Source organism: Antechinus flavipes, chromosome 6 (assembly GCF_016432865.1).
Source record: "Antechinus flavipes isolate AdamAnt ecotype Samford, QLD, Australia chromosome 6, AdamAnt_v2, whole genome shotgun sequence".
Classification (NCBI taxonomy): Eukaryota; Metazoa; Chordata; class Mammalia; order Dasyuromorphia; family Dasyuridae; genus Antechinus; species Antechinus flavipes.
Genome location: NC_067403.1, coordinates 205074778 through 205087846, shown reverse-complemented (window position 1 = coordinate 205087846; position 13069 = coordinate 205074778). Strand labels below are relative to the sequence as shown.

Here is a 13069-nt window from a genome sequence, read left to right as displayed (position 1 = left end):
GGACCCTCTTGTGACATCTTAGGGTAAGCATCAGCTGTAGACCACAGAGAAATGGGCCATAGCTCAGTCTGACATTCAGGGAGACCCCACACAATTTCAGAGCAGGCATGGGAATCCTGGGGAGTGGGAGCAGCAAAAGCACACGATCATTTCTAGAATAATTTGGAGATTCCTCAGACAGCTAGCTCTGGATGAATGATTTCTTTCCTGTCAGGGGTGATTTATAGTGGGCTGCAGAGTGCCCCCAGCAGCAGTCACACTGTACAAATTATGAATCTGTCTCAGTCCCCGGCCGCCTGGCTGCATATTCACCCTGTGTAGGGAGTGAATGACGCCAGACCCTGAGGAAGAGACAGTTGCATTGACACACTGCGGTCCCTGCTACCAGCTTTAAATCTCCACTGGGCGCAGTATGGGCCTGGTTGGAGGCAAAGGAGGGGTTGAGGAAGGCAGACAGAGGAGGGAGCAAAGGACAGGGCTCAAGAGGGGAATCTATCTTTAATGGCACAGTCTGCCTAGACCTAGTGTTTATGGGGGAAGTTCCGGGGGGAGGGAGGGAGGAAAGGAAGGGTCTAGAATGAGGAGGGTACTTCAGGAAACGAAGGAATCCCTAGGAAGAAGAGGGTTTGCTGGCAGAGAAAAGTTTCCTGGAAGATGGAGGGGGACCCATAGAAATAAGAAGTATTTGATGTGATGGAGGAACTATAGAATAGAGGAAGTGTCTTGGTCTCAAAGTCTGGCTGAGACTTGAAATCTGTTTGATCATTCAACTATAGAGATGGGAGCACCCAGGAAAAGCTGAGCCTGAGGTGGGTGAACATAGTATCTTTTGGGGCAGAGGTCAATGTTGAGGATGATGTTGGAAGGATCATGGTTTGTTTTGGGGACAAGTAGGAGGCAGGTAGTTACAGGGCATCTTTGTTGGGACATAGTGGGAGAAAAGCGTGGATGGAAAATTTGAGAACACACTTCCCTCCAATTTGCTTTTAGCTATTTCCCAAAATATATTCTCCCATTAGAATGTAAGCCCATTTAAAGTAGGATATTTTATTCTTTGTCCTAATGTGCACCTGGTATATTGTCATTACTTAATATATACTCATTAATCGATATGGTCTCTTTTGAAGAGAATGTGGACCCTAGCCATGACTTTCCAAGAGCTTTTATGAGAGTCTGAAATTTGGAGATGACCTTTATGTCTATTCTTCCCTTCCCGTGTCATTCTTGACCTTGTCCTTTTTGACCTTGCAATGTGACTTGTGGGTATGAACCTAGAAACAACAGGATTTAGAAAAGCTGAACTCAAAGGACAGGTGCCTTTTGAGGTACAAATCCTTTCTCGTCTAAAGTTTGAGCTTCCTGAATTTGCTATTCATGATCTGGGATCATCTGCTGGCTTCTTTCTGGGTCTTACTTTGAGCTCATTCTTTGATCAGAAGCTCTTTGTCCTTCCCGATCAGGAGGCAGGAGCAGGTAGTTCCCATCAGTTGGGAAGACATCACCACCCTCTCCACTTCCACACAGTAGAATAGCTTTGATCTTTAAATAATGCCCCTTTGCCTGCTCTCCTTTTCCCTCTTTCCTCTCCCTATCTCCACCTATTTCTTTCTCCTCATAGAATCATAGATTAAAAGCTGGAATAGACTCCAGAGGCCATGTAGTCCAACCTCTCATTTTAGATGACAAAAGTGAGACATGGAGAGAAGTTCAAGTTACATGGCTAATAGGTGTCTAAGGTTGGATTTGAACCCAAGACTCTTTGACTTCAAGTCCAGGTCTCTGTCCGTTGCCTCTTTCTCTCTTCTTTCTTCCTTCATCCCTATTGGTATTTTTTCCTGCACTCCTTCTTTGCCTCTGCGTGCTTTCTCTCTGGGTCTCTATATCCCTATAACTACCCTAGGTTTCTCTTTGTCATTTTTCTTCTGGACTTCCTTTGAAGTTCACTCTTCAGGAAGTGGAAGGAAGACCTTGATTCACTTTGAGATTTTCCTGATGGTCATCTTCAGGGATCTGGACCCAGGACCATCAGCTAGATTTTCATTTCTCTCTAAGGGCCCAGGTTGACCTTGAGCACTTGCTAAATCTTGGTCCTGTCCTCAACTCCAGAAAGGTGAGCTTGTTTGAGAACTCTGGATGAGAGTTCTTTGGCATAAAACAACCTAAAGTTCCTGCCCTGTGGAGCAAAGGAGGTATTCTCTGGCATTCAAAGGAGTCATGGAGAAGGAACTGTGTGATCAGGTTCAGGTCTCTGTACACATCAGAATACTAAAGTTCCTCTTTGTCCTTCAAGATCTCTTCTCCCCCTGGGGTTGACCCACACCTTCATCCGCCAGAAACCTTCCATCTCACTCATTAATCTCTTGGTCCCCTAGGACCAAGGACATCCTCTGCTGTTACAAGGCATCTTCTGATCCTCAGCTTAATGGGATATTCTGAGTTTTTCCTTACTTCTGAGTTCATAGCTCAAGGCTTGACATGAAGCAGAGTATCTGATTTGGATCATTGGTGGGCAATGGGACCACTACATTGCAGTGTAGACATCTATGTATTGCAGGGTAGATATCTGTATTGCAGTGTAGACATCTGTATTTTGCAGGGTAGCTGTATGTATATTGCAGGTAGACATCTGTGTATCGCAGGGCATTTGCCTGTATATTGCAGGGTAGACATCTGTATTTTGCAGGGTAGTTGTGTGTATATTGCAGTGTAGACATCTGTGCATTGCAGTTCTCTGCAGTACCCCTCCCTGTGATAGCCCTTCTCTGAAGTGTATACTTTCTACAGCGTCCTGCTCTGCTGTGCCTCCTTCTCTGTGCAGAGCCTTTCCTGCAGCATGCAGTATACGCTCTGCAGTGCCCTTCCTTCCTGTGACCCTTCTCTGCAGTGAACACTTTCCGCAGTGCCCCTCTCTGCAATGCATTTTTTTTCAGTGCCCCTCTTCATAAAGAACCGAGCCTTTTCTGGAGCATAATCTCTATAGTGTCCCTCTCCGTACTGACCCTTCTCTGCAATGTACCCTCTCGGAAATAAATGTGATTCTAGCATTATGGGGTTGGTAGGGAAAGCATTTTCTCTATCTTCCAGATTGGGAAACTGAGGTTCTATGATGTTTTTTCTTTGCTTTCTTTGCAGTGTCCCTTCTTTGTAATAAATATAATAATCCTATAAAACTGCTACTGAAATGTTTTCTCTATTTGTCAGATGGGGAAACTGAGCCAGTAGAGCTATTTTCTTTACTGTGCCCTGTCTCTACAGAGTGCCTCCTTTGGAAGGAGCTGTCCAGATAATGAAATGACCCTTTTCCAAGGTGAACCACGTCTGCATTTTCTCCTTCTTTGCAATGTGTCTTTCTTTAGTGAGTCTTTTCTTTGTGCAACAAAAATTACCCTGTGAGGTTGTTAGCATGTCTATTCTACCCATTTTATGGCTAGAGAAACTAGGGTCTGTAGTGAGCCGGAATTTTGTTCAGGATCCTTCTCAGTGATTAAAAAAAAAATCATTCACTTACATTGATTAATTGCTTTAAGGTCTGAAAAGCATGATGCTCACAATGACTCTGGGAGTGAACTAGCTAACTAACAGTGCAAGCGTTTTTTCCTCTTTTGCAGATGGGGAGCCTGAGGCTCAGTCTGGTGTTTTTCTGCATTGCACTCTCCCAGGAGTATATTCTCTGCAGTGCACTTTCTACTGAGGGCCTCTCACTGCGGGTCCGTCTCTCTGCAGGGTTCTCTATCTTTTGACTTTCCTTTTATTCCCACAGAGTTCCTCATGAGTTCATCGCTTATTATTTTCCTTGATAACAATGGCAGACCTGGTTATCCCCCAAGCAGTGTAGAAATAAGGAACTGAGTCCTAACTATGACACTTGCCAGACTGGATGAAGCCAAAAATGCATGATAGCAGAGGTCATTGAAAGAGCTATTTATAGTTATCTGTAGCAGCATTGGATGATTTATCTGGAACTCTCTGTGAAAAAGCTCTAGAAACCAACATTTCTGTTGCTCATCTTTAAGCAAGTTATGGGTTAACAAAACTCTGGCTACCCAGTGCCAGCCATAAAAGTTCTCCCTTTTCTGACCCCAGAGCAGCCTTGGAAGGTTGTCAAAGGTGAGGGAGTTCAGAGCTTATTGGTGGTCAGAAAGGGTTAGGTTTCAATTCTGACTCTACCACTCACTCATGGTGTTGGGAAAGTCCTTAGTCCTTTCTAAATCCTATTTTTTTTAGATGTCTGAATGAAGGAATAAGGTAACAGGATCTTAGAAGTGGAGAGGATGATTGAGGACACCTAGTCCCTGACAGGTGGCCATCCAATCCCTCCTGAAAGACCTCTAGGAATGGAAAGCTCCTTACTTCATGAGTTAGCCGTCCCATTGTCAAAGTGCTGAGTATAACAGCATCTTTCCTTATGGTAAGCAGAAACCTGTCTTTCTGTTTACTACAAATGAACTAGATAATCTCTAAGGTCCTTCTAGCTCTAATAGTCTATGATTTCTTGGAACCTCATACTTTTCACTGGGACTTAGGTGGGAGGGGCATAAGTCACTGCGGGAAGAAAGAAGGGGGAGGTTGGCTGCTGGCCATATTTCACCACCCACAGAGAGTATTCTCAAGCTGCTGAAGGGGGATGAGTAGTTGGGAAACAGTAGCAACTCTTTTAGAGATCAACCAGGTAATATTTCAGAACTGACCAGTAGATTGAGCTCAAGCTCTCGGGGACTCCTATAGCGAAGGCAGTTCAGGCTGAAAATGGCAGTAGATTCAAGACTTTATTTGGATGAATTCCTTGATGATGGATCCATTATGGTTTATTAAAGGATGTTTAAGGTCAAAGGAATGTTAATTTAGGCCTTGCAGTGACCTTAGAGATCATTAATTGCAACTCTTTAATTTTACAGATGAAGAAACTAAGACCCAGAGAGGTCAAGTTGTCTTTCTTAAAATCACACAGGGAACAAACAGCATCAGGATTATATCCAAGACTTTTGATTTCTAATGCAGTAATATTCATGGATAGCCATTCTAGTTTTCCCTAAAAATGCTTGGTGCCCTCAAAATAGAAGTCACATGGAGAGCTTTCACATGGTTGTAGTATTTCTGGGTATTCTTAAAAAACTTTTTACATTATCAGGGGATTTTGATTATTTTTGCTCTCCTTGTTAGCAGGGAGAAGCAAGTGGTGACCATGGGAGGTAATAAGGAAACTGGTTGGGTCCAGGGATCTCCGGGGCATCCCATGACAGCTTAATATAGTACCTGGTATCTATTTAGAGACTAGTCTCATGACAGGGGCATTCCCAGGGGAGAGAAAGGGGAGGAATCCTCTGGTCAGCAAGGTCTTGGCTCCTTGTCTCTGGCTGTTCCTTTCTCTGGGAGCAGGGAAGACTAGTCCAAGAAGGTTTTGTTTAGGGAGGGGGGAGGAAAAGAAGGAAAAGAAGAGGGAGGAGAGACAAAGCCAGAGAGAAAGAGAGAGGAGAGAGAAGAAAAAGAAAGAAAAAAGAGAAAGGGGGAGAGAGAGAGAGAGAGAGAGAGAGAGAGAGAGAGAGAGAGAGAGAGAGAGAGAGAGAGAAAAGAAAAGAAGAAAAGCTGTTTTCAGTAAGCCATGCCTTAAACCACTTTGTTTCTTGGTTTTAAAAGATAGAAAAAGACTCCTTTCAAGAGCTTCCCTCTTCCTTTGCTCCCCCCTCCTCCATAACCCTCTACTTCCGGGAATACCGTTTCTAAGGGTGCTGGAGTAAACAGAGGCACAGCACAGTGAAAATGGTCAGTGACAAGGGCCCTTGGAATCCAAAGACTGTTCTTTGGAGCCAGAACTCATATATCATCACCCCTCCCCTCCCTGAAGACAGAACAGCTGGCTTTGCAGCACAGACTGGCCCTACAAAAATCAAAATCAACCAAACTCCATCTTCTTGGCTTCCCCTCTGCCCCTCAACAGATTTCCTGGGGAATTAAAAAGACATTTAGGGGGTAAGAGATAAAGTAAGTAAAGTCAATTCCTTCTCACAGGAAGTATTTGAAGAGAGGTTGAATGATTAGGCTTGGTATAAGGAAAGAGCACTGAATCTGAAATCATATGATTTAGGTTTGAACATCATCTCCTATGCTTATTACTTCCGTGACTTTGGGCAAACAATTGCTCATCTAAATAAAGTCTTGAATCTACTGCCATTTTCAGCTTGAACTGCCTTCGCTGCAGGAGTCCCCGAGAGCTTGAGCTCAATCTACTGGTCAGTTCTGAAATATTACCTGGTTGATCTCTAAAAGAGTTGCTACTGCTTCCCAACTACTCATCCCCCTTCAGCAGCTTGAGAATACTCTCTGTTTCCTCATATGTAAAATGAGGGAGTTGGTCTAAACAATCTCTGGCGTTCCTTCCCACATTGGAACAATGATAATTTTATTCTAAGGGTCCTTAGATCTTAATTGTACCTTAGAGGCCATCTAGTTCAATCTCCCTCATTCATATAGCAAAATCTGAGGTCCCGAGAAAAAGGATAAAATCCTCAGTTACGCAGCTAGTGAGTGGTGGGACCACTGAGAATTGAAGGTTTGGGATGCCCAACCTGAAATTCTTTGCATGGCATGATACTATCTCCCCAAGAGCATGTTTCCAAACATACCCGTTTTGTCTGCACCACCCTGGTGCCCAGATGTCTGGGGTGGCCAGGCTGAGTTTAGCCTGAGGCTGGGTAGGAGCAGGAGTCTCTTGGCCAGAAGCCTGGTCCTCGAGGATGAACGGAACATTTTGAAGGGAATGTTGGCTCCGGTCCTGGAATGATAGCCGAAGCCCTCAGCCATGGGACCCTTTTTTCCCTAAGTCGGGGTCTCAGGAGGACACTGGCCTCAGTGTCTCCTGACTCTGGATTTTAAGGAGATTCATTGATCCTGTTTTCCTGGCAGGGCCTGGGCTTCAGGGTGACGTGCTTGGTCTATTCACATTTTAGAGCCCAAGTCACAAGAGAATATATCCATTCTCCTGGCTCTCATAAGCATCAAAGACTCTCTAGAACAATGTCAACCTGAATAGCAGTTCTCACTACAGATGTCTTATAAGTGGTCCTAAATCTGTCTCTATAACTTCTTCTCATTATTGCTTTTCACTTGACAAACATTCAGATTCTAGAACACAACAAGTGTATTTCTCTCCTTCCCACCCCCAAGTCTTCTCTCCTCAGGGCTAAACATCTTTAGGTCCTCCAAGATTCTCTGAGGTCCTCCACATCCTCCTAGAGTCCGGGTTTGTCCCTTTACCATTCTGGTCACCTTCCTTTGGACAAAATCCAGAGTATTAATGTATTGCCTCAGGAGGACACTATGGCCACTCCAACTTTGATCTTCGTAGGTATATCTAATACCAAATACTCTGGAGGGTTTCTCCTGCTAACCAGCTCTTGCTCTGATGATTTAGAGCCAGAAGAGACATTAGAGGCCACTTAATTCAATCCCTCATTTTACTGAGACCCACAGAGATTAAAAGCCTAGGTGAAAGGGGGTAGAGGTCCTAACTCTACAGAGGAAAGAGCCTTCAGAGCAAAGATTCTTAAGTAGGGTTCATAGCTCCCACCCAATGGATTCATGGATAGATTTCAGGGAATCTGTGAACTTTGACAGGAGGAGATGACATTTTTCTTTTCACTAAGCTTTTGTTCATTTAAAAACATGATTCTGACAAGACAACCACAGACTTACCTACAATACTCTCTGAAACAAGGATGACTGTTATGGGACATGAGTCCAAAAAAATCTACCTCTGATTAGGCATTGGCTTTGGGAACCTCATGTTTTTCCCCTGGCCTGGACATCCTTCCACATTGTTCTTCCATTCAAAGCCACTAGAGAGTCATCAGAGGTAGAGGAGTGACATGACTTCAGGCTGCTGCTTCTGTAATAGCTGTAGAGATGAAGATGGCCCCAATGTGGGGGCTTTGGCTTCCCATGCCCACTGTCTCTACCACTACCACCATCCCCACCATCCCCTCCTAGAGTAATTCAAAGATTTTGACTCTGCCTTTTGGTCATCTGCCTCTCAATGACCACCTAATAGGAGAGAGACCCCAGCAGTCATTTTGAGAGAGATTATTATCTGTTCATTGGCAATGAAAGAGGAAGAGCAGCCAAATGAATGAATCATGTAGGGAGTAAATGACGCAATGGATGATGTGGTGATTGTTGGAGGGGATGGCTCAGTGATTGCTGTAAGGAATGATGTAGCTATTGGTTCTATGAGAGATATGGTAGATAGTATGGTCAATGGTATATCAGGTAGTAAAGTGGTTGCTGTAAGGGATGATACCAAAGATTGTACTGGAATTAGGCCATAGTAATTGAGTGGCAGTAATGAATTTTATATTGAGTCATTATAGTCTCTGACAATCACTCTGATACAGAGCAAATAGCCCCGGGCCCTTTTCTTCAGTGTAGCAGGGTTCGTTTCCAGAATTGGAAATTCTGGAATTAAGACTGATGAGAGAAGTCAGCAGATAGAAGAACCTGAATGAAGGTACACCTTTATAGCTTACACCTATGCCTAGTTTGCCTATATCAGAGGCTCTCTTCTCTGGTCAGACAGAGATTCTCATGGTTACCCCAATGAATAGTCAACCTTTGTGATAGTGATGGTGGAATGTGTTGGGGTAAAGGGATAGGGATCCATTTCAGGCAAGAGTCAGGTGGACAAAGACAAAAAGATGGGAGAGGGCTATAAGAATGAGGATAGAGAGTAGCCTAATTTGTCTAAAACATGAGAGTAATCTGAAACATACCTGAACAAAGTAGATGAGGGCTGGATTGTGGGAGGCCTTGAATGCCAGGATTAGATATTTATAATTCCTAGGGGAGCCACTGAAGATTTTTTTTTTTAGAAAAAGAACATGATTAGAGATATGTTTATGTGAATGGTGGACTGGAAAGGGAATTGATCAGAGACAAGGAGACCATTTATTTTAATAGCCTAGGCAAAAAATGATGAGGACCTTAAAACAGGGGCTTGCCTTGTGAATAGACAGAAGGGGACAAATGAGAGAAATCTTGTGGAGGTAGATTCTCTGGGTTTTGATGGCTGAGTAGATTTGGGAGGAAGAGTGTATAAGAGAGTAAAGTCAAAGAAGATGCTCACTTTTCAAGTATGGGTAATTGAAAGAATAGTGATACCATCAATACAAATAGTAAAATGATAAGGAGAAGCAGGTTCATGGAAGGAGGTAATTAGTTGTGTTTTAGACAAAATAGAAGAAGGACCAGGGGAAGCAATTTAGGTTTAATGAAATGAATAATAATCAATCTTTCCAAAAGTGAAATGGTTGCCTTGTGAAGAAATGGGTTCCTTTTACTGAAAATCTACTGGCAAAGAATGGATGACCGTGTTGGTTGGAGAAGATTCTTATTCAAAAAGGAGTTGGATTAGTTGCCTTCTTTAGAGTCTTTCAACTCTAAGGTTCTGTGATTTTAGTATTCTAAGTTGGACTGCCCCAACCCTAATCTTCCCCTGCTAATCTCTTGGGAAGCACTTTCTCATTTCATATTGGCTAGGTCTTCTCCCTTTGTCTTGCTCAAACAGATCCACCCTTTTCCTAGTTTCTTCCTTTCTCTTGCAACTCATTCCTCTGAATATTTCCTCTCCTCCTCTCCTCTTTCCTTCTTCTGAGACTAGAGATTGATCTCCTTTCAGTGTCCATGCTACCACATTCTGGTTTTCTGTGGTTCAGTGGGTTACATATCTCAGTTAATAATATAACCATTTATATAAGATCAATCAGTATTGAGATAGAAATGGCAAGATGTGCTGATGGGTTAGGATTGAATATGAGAGGTGAGATAGAGAGTGCAGGGAATGAAGATGACCTCAAATTTATAACCTGGAGAAACTGGAATAATGGTGTTATCTTTGACAGAAACAGAAAGTTTAGAAGATGGATGGCTTTGGAGAAAAAGAGAGTGAGTTATGTTTTAGACATTATTGAACTTGTAGTGTCTCTAGGACTTCCATTTTGAAATGCCCAATAGGCTATCAGATGGATCCTGCATGCAGACAAAATTGCATCCCACATACACAGAGCTGTGGGTGGAGTTATATACTGCAGTCAGTAATTGGGAAAACCATCCTCTTAAAATGGGATCCTCAGAAGAAGGAAGGGGAAGAGCAGTGACAGAGTATCAACAAAGCCTGGAGGAAGCAGACTGTGGGTGGAACAGGTGTGAATAGTGAAGTTAAAATAGGACCCTCTAGTTTCCACTGAACCTGTATCCCTATTCCTCTTAGAAACTTGACCTTGGCTCCTGAGGTATGTCTGAAGAATTGCACCTAAGAATTTTGATTTTCTGAGGTGAAAAGATCCCTCTTGTTCCTGCCTTTTATTCTGCTCTTTTTTCACCTCTCTTTTCCCTTAGAACTTTATTCTTTTCTCTATCCTCTTGCCTTGTCTCTATTTTCCAGGGAATCATCCTCTAAGTATTCTGCATCTCCATTTCCAAGGGCTACCTCCCCTCCTCAGTCTTAATGCTTGAGTTTTTGACTGCATCTGCCTGCAGTACCTCCAAAATCAGTATCAGAGCTTCTAATTCTTCTGTAAGGTCCCAACTCCTGTTCATCCACTTTCACAACTGACTAAGTTCAGCTGATTTTCCCAGTTAACACATTGACAGACTGCAAAAAGGGATCCCTCCTTTCCTTTATCTCTTATGGGACTATAGGTATGTTTGTATCTGACCCAGCCTTTCCCCCACATCTATGAGTGGTCCTCTCTGAGACACATGTGCATATGAGCTGACATGCCGGCCTCTGACTCAGACCTCCATAAAAAGCTAGTGAATGGCCTTCTCTGTTTTGTCACTGCCACAATCACACCTGTGGCCCACCAGCCTCACCCCTGCACTGTCTCCTTACAAGGATTCTGTCTGTAGTCCCCAAACACAAGACCCCATATTCATACCTTGCTGAAAGCCAAAGAAAAAATGAGCAAGAACATAAAAGGGATAGGGAAAGAATCAGAGTCAGAAGTCTCAGACATGACCTTCAAGGTCCTTTTCAGCGATGATTCTCTCATCTTCAAATCTGACCGACGAGCTAAATGCAGAAAGACTATCCTTTTAAGTCTCAAAGAGATCAGTGTATCAGAGAAGCTAGGAAAGTCACTGGTGCATTAAGTGAACCCACCAAGGCCACTACTCAAAGTTTAAAAATAAAATCTTTTGTTTTTTAAATCAGTCTGTAGATAAAAAAGCCCAACGACTCATCCTTCTCATCTTACAGCACTGTACTCAGAATTTTTAATAAATTGTTTGTGAAACTGAGCTGAATTGAATTGAATGTCTGGAAGAAAACCTTGGTAACACCAGCTTTAAAAAATGAACCCTAAAAGCTTCTCCTTTTTGTTTGAAAACAAATGGAAAAACTCTATCTTTAACTTAACCATATGCTTCAATATTGTATTGAATTGAATGTTTTTTTTAAAAAGTACTACTATGCTTGTTGTGTGAAGTTTGTGTATTAAACTTTCTTATTCCCTATGGATGTATGAAAGCCATTGTGGTAATATAAGTAGTGTTGTAATCCAAGTTTAGCTTAGATAACTGTTGATTGTTTTTATCTGGCAAAGAATTAAGAAAAACTTAAAATTATTTAAGGGGAATTTGAGGCAAATGTAGATAAAATTAGAGAAGAAAAGGAGATTAGAAATTAAAAATAATTTTGCCATCTTATTTCTTTTTTTAATTACTAATTTATCATAGCATAAAACATGTAAAGATTGAAACATGTCACATTCTTGAGTCTTTTTTTAAAGGAATTTTTATACTATTTTTATTTACTTACGACTTGTTTGAAGGTTCCTACATACATATAAATAAACAGCATCAATCTGTTAAATACTTTTTTCCTTCACTTCCATTGTTTTTTACTTTTTTGCATATGAAAGTCTTAGAATAAAAAAATGAGCAATATCTTTAGTTCTTTGGAGGAAAAAATAACAGATAGTAAAGGAGTAAATTTAAGGTAGTTTTTTTTTTTTTTCCTGAAGCAATTGGGATTAAGTGACTTGCCCAGGGTCACACAGCTAGGAAGTGTTAAATGTTTGAGACCATATTTGAACTCAGGTCCTCCTGACTTCAGGGCTGGTGCTCTATCCACTGCGACACCTAGCTGCCCCCAAAATGGATTTTTTTAAGATTAAAAAGTAAAAGAAAGTAATTTTAACTACATGAAGTCATAAAGCATCTTTTCCTGAAGGGTTGTGAATGACAATGTCCTGTTATGTAATTTGTTTAATTTAATGCCTGGAGGAAGCATTAATTAGATTCTCAACAGATTTCCTGATTCTATCCTAATATTTTGTTTACTTGATTTTGCTCATTTTGTTAAAAAGCATAAACTGTGGTCCTTTAAGAATATGTATTTGCTTAATTTAATAAGACAGGACAGATTTGTTTTTTTTAATAGGTTGTTATTAATCTGAAAATTAGTGACCAAGAAAGTATATTTTAAACTCAAAACTATGCTAATGATTAGCTTTTAGATTTGGGTTCCTTGTTTTGAGAGGAAAAATAGACCTATTGGGTTCTACATTGGTTATTACTATGTAGATTTTGGGTAAATTTCAAAACATTGGATAGCATTTTATTTAATGAAACTGTCTTCATCCTTTACATAGGATCATAACACTTCTATAGGAAAATCCTTAATAACTTGACTTCTAAATAAATTCAAAAGCCTTTTACAATCTTGGTTCCTATATTTTTTTCAGCGTTTTTCTTCATACATTGAGCTATTTTTTAAAAAAAGTAACTTTAAAAAACTTAAATATGAATGTTTCAGTGTGCAAAGAACAGAAGAGGTGATTGTATATGAAAGTTAATTTCAGTTGTGTAACTTTAAAATATATATTAAATATAACACAATAGTTAAAAAAAAGGAACCCTAAAAGCTACTCATGTCAAAGAGGGATTAGAAGTTTCCCAGGGAATAGTCTGTAAGTAGAAGTCCTGAATTCAAATATGTGTTTGCCACTTATTATCAGCATGACCATAGGCAATTTTATCTATTTAGGACTCAGTTTCCTCATCCTTGGGACTAAAT

General features: G+C 41.3%; 1 protein-coding gene across 1 annotated transcript in view; it reads left to right on the top strand.

Annotated features, from left to right (window-relative positions):
* Positions 1-13069, top strand: part of KCNC1 (potassium voltage-gated channel subfamily C member 1) — an 84488-nt gene that overhangs the window by 10000 nt on the left and 61419 nt on the right. The window lies entirely within an intron of this gene.